The sequence below is a fragment of the Coregonus clupeaformis genome, chromosome 30, assembly GCF_020615455.1.
Source record: "Coregonus clupeaformis isolate EN_2021a chromosome 30, ASM2061545v1, whole genome shotgun sequence".
Lineage (NCBI taxonomy): Eukaryota > Metazoa > Chordata > Actinopteri > Salmoniformes > Salmonidae > Coregonus > Coregonus clupeaformis.
Window position 1 is genome coordinate 4,583,035 of NC_059221.1, and position 8,341 is coordinate 4,591,375.

Below are 8,341 nucleotides of genomic sequence, written 5' to 3' on the forward strand. Positions count from 1 at the left end.
AATAACAACAAAAGAATCCAGAAAAACGCATGTAAAAAATGTTATGAATTGATTTGCATTTTAATGAGGGAAATAAGTATTTGACCCCCTCTCAATCAGAAAGATTTTTGGCTCCCAGGTGTCTTTTATACAGGTAACGAGCTGAGATTAGGAGCACACTCTTAAAGGGAGTGCTCCTAATCTCAGTTTCTTACCTGTATAATAGACACCTGTCACAGAAGCAATCAATCAGATTCCAAACTCTCCACCATGGCCAAGACCAAAAAGCTCTCCAAGGATGTCAGGGACAAGATTGTAGACCTACACAAGGCTGGAATGGGCTACAAGACCATCGCCAAGCAGCTTGGTGAGAAGGTGACAATAGTTGGTGCGATTATTCGCAAATGGAAGAAACACAAAATAACTGTCAATCTCCCTCGGCCTGGGGCTCCATGCAAGATCTCACCTCGTGGAGTTGCAATGATCATGAGAACGGTGAGGAATCAGCCCAGAACTACACGGGAGGATCTTGTCAATGATCTCAAGGCAGCTGGGACCATAGTCACGAAGAAAACATTTGGTAACACACTACGCCGTGAAGGACTGAAATCCTGCAGCGCCCGCAAGGTCCCCCTGCTCAAGAAAGCACATATACAGGCCCGTCTGAAGTTTGCCAATGAACATCTGAATGATTCAGAGGAGAACTGGGTGAAAGTGTTGTGGTCAGATGAGACCAAAATGGAGCTCTTTGCCATCAACTCAACTCGCTGTGTTTGGAGGAGGAGGAATGCTGCCTATGACCCCAAGAACACCCTCCCCACCGTCAAACATGGAGGTGGAAACATTATGCTTTGGGGGTGTTTTTCTGCTAAGGGGACAGGATAACTTCACCGCATCAAAGGGACGATGGCGGGGCCATGTACCATCAAATCGTGGGTGAGAACCTCCTTCCCTCAGCCAGGGCATTGAAAATGGGTTGTGGATGGGTATTCCAGCATGACAATGACCCAAAACACATGGCCAAGGCAATAAAGGAGTGTCTCAAGAAGAAGCACATTAAGGTCCTGGAGTGGCCTAGCCATTCTTCAGACCTTAATCCCATAGAAAATATGTGGAGGGAGCTGAAGGTTCGAGTTGCCAAACGTCAGCCTCGAAACCTTAATGACTTGGAGAAGATCTGCAAAGAGGAGTGGAACAAAATCCCTCCTGAGATGTGTGCAAACCTGGTGGCCAACTACGAGAAACGTCTGACCTCTGTGATTGCCAACAAGGGTTTTGCCACCAAGTACTAAGTCATGTTTTGCAGAGGGGTCAAATACTTATTTCCCTCATTAAAATGCAAATCAATTTATAACATTTTTTACATGCGTTTTTCTGGATATTTTTGTTGTTATTCTGTCTCTCACTGTTCAAATAAACCTACCATTAAAATTATAGACTGATCATGTCTTTGTCAGTGGGCAAATTTACAAAATCAGCAGGGGATCAAATACTTTTTTCCCTCACTGTAGGACTCGTTTTACTGTGGATATAGACACTTTTGTACCTGTTCCCTCCAGCATCTTCACAAGGTCCTTTGCTGTTGTTCTGGGATTGATTTGCACTTTTCGCACCACAGTACGTTAATCTCTAGGAGACAGAACGCGTCTCCTTCCTGAGTGGTATGACAGCTGCGTGGTCCCATGATGTTTATACTTGCGTACTATTGTTTGTACAGATGAACGTGGTACCTTCAGGCATTTGGAAATTGCTCACAAGGATGAACCAGACTTGTGGAGGTCTACAATTTTTTTTCTGAGGTCTTGGCTGATATCTTTTGATTTTCCCATGATATCAAGCAAAGAGGCACTGAGTTTGAAGGTAGGTCTTGAAATACATCCACAGGTACACCTCCAATTGACTCAAATGATGTCAATTAGCCTATCAGAAGCTTCTAAAGCCATGACATTTCCAAGCTGTTTAAATGCACAGTCAACTAAGTGTATGTAAACTTCTGACCCACTGGAATTGTGATACAGTGAATTTTAAGTGAAATAATCTGTCTGTAAACAATTGTTGAAAAAATTACTTGTGTCATGCACAAAGTAGATGTCCTAACCGACTTGCCAAAACTATGGTTTGTTAACAATAAATTTGTGGAGTGGTTGAAAAAAAAGTTTTAATGACTCCAACCTAAGTGTATGTAAACTTCCGACTTCAACTGTACATACACACCTGATGATAATTATATAGTACATTGATTACTGTAGTCACAATGTGGTTGTCCAGTCATGCATCTGGATTACAAAATATGTTTCATAATATGTTTCATACATCATATGTTTCAAAATATGTTTCATACATCATTGTCAGGGGTGCTGAAGGTGGGTGTGGTGCAGGAATCAAGCGCAGGACGCAGAAGCTTAGTCCAAAAGACTTTAGTGAGTTATTCACGTAGTACACGAGAACCATAAGCCCGGAGGCGAAATAAAGGCGCACACAGGCGTCAAACAAAAGGCGCACTAACGTGCGAAAACCTCTCCAAACAACGGAGTGAAGATACGTAGCTCAGAACACCAAACAGAGGAGCAATCACACACAACACCAAACACACACAACGAGAACTAAATAGGACACTAACGAGGACTAACTAGACACAGGTGTACAACATCAAGACAAAACCAAACGAACATGAAACATAGATCGGTGGCAGCTAGTACTCCGGGGACGACGACCGCCGAAACCTGCCCGAACAAGGAGGAGGAGCAGCCTCGGCCAAAACCGTGACAGTACCCCCCCCTTGACGCGCGGCTCCAGCCGTGCGCCGACCCCGGCCTCGGGGACGACCAGGAGGACGCGGAGCAGGGCGCGCGGGATGGTCCCGGTGGAACTCCGACAGGAGAGATGGGTCTAGGATGTCCCTCCGCGGCACCCAGCACCGCTACTCCGGGCCGTACCCCTCCCACTCCACGAGATACTGGAGACCCCCCATCTGGCGTCTTGAGTCCAAGATGGACCGAACGGTGTACGCCGGAGCCCCCTCGATGTCCAGTTGGGGCGGAGGAGTCTCTCCTATCTCACCTTCCTGGAGTGGACCAGCTACCACCGGCCTGAGAAGAGACACATGGAACGAGGGATTAATATTCTTATATTCAACAGGCAGATGTAACCTATAACACACCTCGTTCAATCTACTCAGGACTTTAAAAGGCCCCACAAACCGCCGACCCAGCTTCCGGCAGGGCAGGCGGAGGGGTAGGTTTCTGGTAGAGAGCCAGACTCGATCTCCGGGTGCGTACACCGGCCCCTCACTGCGGTGGAGATCGGCGCTCGCCTTGTGACGACGGATGGCCCGCTGCAGGTGGACGTGTGCAGCGTTCCACGTCTCCTCCGAGCACCTCATCATATCATCCACCGCAGGGGCCTCGATCTGGCTCTGCTGCCAAGGTGCCAGAACCGGCTGGTAACCTAACACACATTGGAAGGGGGTTAGGTTGGTAGAGGAGTGGCAGAGAGAGTTCTGGGCCATCTCGGCCCAGGGAATGTACCGAGCCCACTCCTCAGGCCGGTCCTGGCAATACGACCTCAGAAACCTACCCACATCCTGGTTGACTCGTTCTACCTGCCCGTTACTCTCCGGGTGGTACCCTGAGGTAAGGCTCACCGAGACCCCCAAACGCTCCATGAACGCTCTCCATACTCGGGAGGTAAACTGGGGGCCTCGATCAGACACTATATCCTCTGGTACCCCTTAATGCCGGAAGACGTGGGTAAATAGGGCCTCTGCGGTTTGTAGGGCAGTAGGAAGACCCGACATAGGGAGAAGACGACAGGCCTTACAGAACCGGTCCACAACGACCAGGATGGTGGTATTCCCCTGAGAGAGGGGAAGGTCTGTCACAAAATCCACCGAGAGGTGGGACCATGGTCGTTGTGGAACGGGCAGGGGTTGTAACTTACCCCTGGGCAGGTGTCTGGGCGCCTTACACTGGGCGCACACCCGAGCAGGAGGAGACATAAACCCTCACATCCCTGGCTAACGTGGGCCACCAGTATTTAGTGCTAAGACAATGCACTGTCCGGCCAATACCCGGATGTCCAGAGGAGGGTGACGTGTGAGCCCAGTAAATGAGTCGATCCCGAATCTCGAGCGGAACGTACTTCCGACCCTCAGGACACTGTGGAGGGCTGGGGTCGTGCACGCACGCCGCTCGATTTCGGCCTCCCACACCACCGGTGCCACAAGACAAGACTCCGGTAGTATGGGAGTAGGCTCAACGGACCTCTCCTCCGTGTCATACCGCCGGGACAGCGCATCTGCCTTACCATTCTGGGACCCAGGGATGTACGTGATTTTAAATACGAACCTGGTGAGAAACATACTCCATCGAGCCTGGCGAGGGTTCAGTCTCCTCGCTGCCCGGATGTACTCCAGGTTCCGATGGTCAGTCAAAATGAGGAATGCTCGGCTCGGGTAGACGAGTACACTAGAATGTCATCAATGTACACGACCACCCCTTGCCCCTGCATATCCCGGAAAATGTCATCTACGAAGGATTGGAAGACTGATGGAGCATTCATCAACCCATATGGCATGACGAGATACTCGAAATGACCTGACGTGGTACTAAACGCTGTTTTCCATTCGTCGCCCTCCCTAATGCGCACCAAGTTATACGCGCTCCTGAGATCCAGTTTTGTGAAAAACCGCTGCTCCATGCAATGACTCCGTCATGGTCGCAATCAGAGGGAGTGGATAACTGTATTTCACAGTAATCTGATTGAGACCACGGTAATCGATGCACGGGCGCAACCCTCCATCTTTTTTCTTCACAAAAAAAGAAGCTCGAGGAGGCGGGAGAAGTGGAGGGCCGTATGTATCCCTGTCTCAAAGATTCGGCCATGTAAGTTTCTATAGCTTTTCTCTCCTCTTGAGACAAAGGATACACGTGGCTCCGTGGGAGCGCTGCTCCTGCCTGGAGATCAATCGCACAATCCCCTGTCTATGAGGAGGCAACTGCGTCGCCCTAGCTTTCCTAAACACGAGAGCTAAATCCCCATATTCAGGCGGAATGTGCAGTGCGGGCACTTGGTTTGGACTTTCCACCGAAGTCGCCCCCTACGGAAACACCCAGACATCGCCCCTCACACTGAGCAGACCACCCATTGAGAGCCCTCTGTTGCCACGAAATAGCAGGGTTATGGGTGTTAACCAGGAATTCCCAGCACCACCGGGTACGCAGGAGAGTCGATCAGATACAACTGTATAGTCTCTTCATGACCCCCCTGCGCACACATCCTAAGTGGCGCTGTGACTTCCCTAATCAACCCCAACGGGCGGCTATCTAACGCATGAACGGGAAAAGGTTTGTCAACAGGTAGGAGAGGGATCCCTAAATCTAAACAAAACTTCCGATCAACAAAATTCCCAGCTGCGCCTGAATCTACTAGCGCCTTATGCTGGGAATGAGGTGCAACCTGTGGAAAACAAACAGGTATACAAAAGTGCGCATCAGAGAGCTCTGGGTAAGTGGGGCGTCTACTCACCTGGGAGGGCTCCCCAGTGCGTGGCCTGTTGTCTCCTCCCTCGGGGAACCCTCCCCAGCACCTGGCCGCAGTGTGCCCTCCACGACCGCACTTGGTGCAGGGGACAGGCCCCCCTCGGGCTCCTCCTCCTCCTTTCTCTAGCGCCAGCACCCCGAGCTCCATAGGGCTCGGCTCGGAGGTGCCGGAGGGTGGAATGGACGGACCCCACTCGGGGACGTCCACGGGTGGCCAGCAGGGTGTCCAGACGGATGGACATATCGACCAACTGGTCGAAGGTGAAATTGGTATCCCTGCAGGCCAACTCACGTTGAACGTCCTCCCGTAGGCTACATCGAAAATGGTCGATGAGGGCCTGTTCATTCCACCCTGCGTCTGCCGCTAGAGTCCGGAACTCCAGCGCGAACGCCTGTGCGCCCCTCCTCCCCTGTCTCAGGTGGACTAGACGCTCCCCCGCCGCTTTGCCCTCAGGTGGATGGTCGAAGACGGCCTTGAAGCGACGGGAGAACTCGGCGTAGGAGATGGTGGTGGCGTCCATCCTCCTCCACTCGGCGTTGGCCCATTCCAACGCCTTGCCCGTGAGACAGGAGATGAGGCGGAAACGCTCGTGTCCCGAGGGCACCGGGTGTACAGTGGCCAGGTAGAGCTCCACCTGCAGGAGGAACCCCTGACACCCGGCAGCTGTTCTGTCATACGCCCTCGGGAGCGAGAGCCGAATCCCACTGGGTTCCGGACCTGGGACTGGTGGACCGGCCGATGGGGGGTGGCAGGGTAGGTGGAGGTGTGGGTACCCCTCTGGACTCCCATCGGTGCAGGGTGTTGATGACGTCCTGTAGAGCGGTCCCCAGTTGTCGTATCTGGTCATCCTGGCCGCGGACATGCTCCTCCAGCGACTCAGGCGTGACTGTTGCTCCTGCTGATTCCATTCATTAAGGTGTGTGATTCTGTCAGGGGTGCTGAAGGTGGGTGTGGTGCAGGAATCAAGCGCAGGACGCAGAAGCTTAGTCCAAAAGACTTTAGTGAGTTATTCACGTAGTACACGAGAACCATAAGCCCGGAGGCGAAATAAAGGCGCACACAGGCGTCAAACAAAAGGCGCACTAACATGTGCGAAAACCTCTCCAAACAACGGAGGGAAGATACGTAGCTCAGAACACCAAACAGAGGAGCAATCACACACAACACCAAACACACACAACGAGAACTAAATAGGACACTAACGAGGACTAACTAGACACAGGTGTACAACATCAAGACAAAACCAAACGAACATGAAACATAGATCGGTGGCAGCTAGTACTCCGGGGACGACGACCGCCGAAACCTGCCCGAACAAGGAGGAGGAGCAGCCTCGGCCGAAACCGTGACAATCATAGACAGGTGTAGTCACTAATCCTCTTTTAAACCCATAATGATTCTGCTTATTGTTAAATTATTTTATAATATATGTAATGGAAAAATACCTATAATGGTTACTTGTTTGGGGTGGATGGGTGGGCGTATAACGAGAACGTCTAGCAACCCAATGGTTACGAGCTCGAACTTCATAACAGACAACTTTAGCATTTTAGCTAATTTGCAACTTTTCAACTACTTCCTACTTTTTAGTTCCTTTGCAACTACTTAGCATGTTAGCTAACCCTTCCCCTAACCCTAACAATTTTAGTTAACCCTTTCCCTAACCTTAACCCTTTAACCTAACTCCTAAACTTAACCCTAACCCAGTTAACGTTAGCCAGCTACCCACCTAGCTATAATTCATTACATATCACACGTTTTGCAAATCTGTAACATATGTTACGAATTACAATTCATATTGTATCATACGAAATGAGTGATGGACATCCACAAATTAATACATACCATATGAAACATCCTAAATGGAGTGTCTCAGATTTACTTACAGAATAATATGAAATGTTCTTAGACTAGGTTGGGTAGCTAGCTATCTTTACATTTTAGTAATTTAGCAGAAGCTCTTATCCAGAGCGACTTACAGTATTAAGTCCATACATTTTCATACTGGTCACCCTTGGGATTCAAACCACCAATCCTGGCGTTACATGCGCCATGCTCTACCAACTGAGCTACACAGGACTACAGTTCAAATAAAGCAAAATGATGTACTAATATAAAAGTGCAATTATACACTGTAAAGTATAAACCCAACATAGCTTAATTTATGAATGAGGTCCCAAGCGGAGGGTTCTCGGTTGAACGTGGACGCCACACATTACAGTCCTTGCACTTTGAAACCCACCCCTCTCGTGGTCAAAAGTTTTGATAATGACACATGTATTGGTCTTCACAAAGTTTGCTGCTTCAGTGTTTTTAGATATTTTTGTCAGATGTTACTATGGTATACTAAAGTATAATTACAAGCATTTCATATGTGTCAAAGGCTTTTATTGACAATTACATTAAGTTTATGCAAAGAGTCAATATTTGCAGTGTTGACCCTTCTTTTTCAAGACCTCTGCAATCCGCCCTGGCATGCTGTCAATTAACTTCTGGGCCACATCCTGACTGATGGCAGCCCATTCTTGCATAATCAATGCTTGGAGTTTGTCAGAATTTGTGGGGTTTTGTTTGTCCACCCGCCTCTTGAGGATTGACCACAAGTTCTCAATGGAATTAAGGTCTGGGGTGTTTCCTGGCCATGGACCCAAAATGTCGATGTTTTGTTCCCCGAGCCACTTAGTTATCACTTTTGCCTTATGGCAAGGTGCTCCATCATGCTGGAAAAGGCATTGTTCGTCACCAAACTGTTCTTGGATGGTTGGGAGAAGTTGCTCTCGGAGGTTGTGTTGGTACCATTCTTTATTCATGGCTGTGTTCT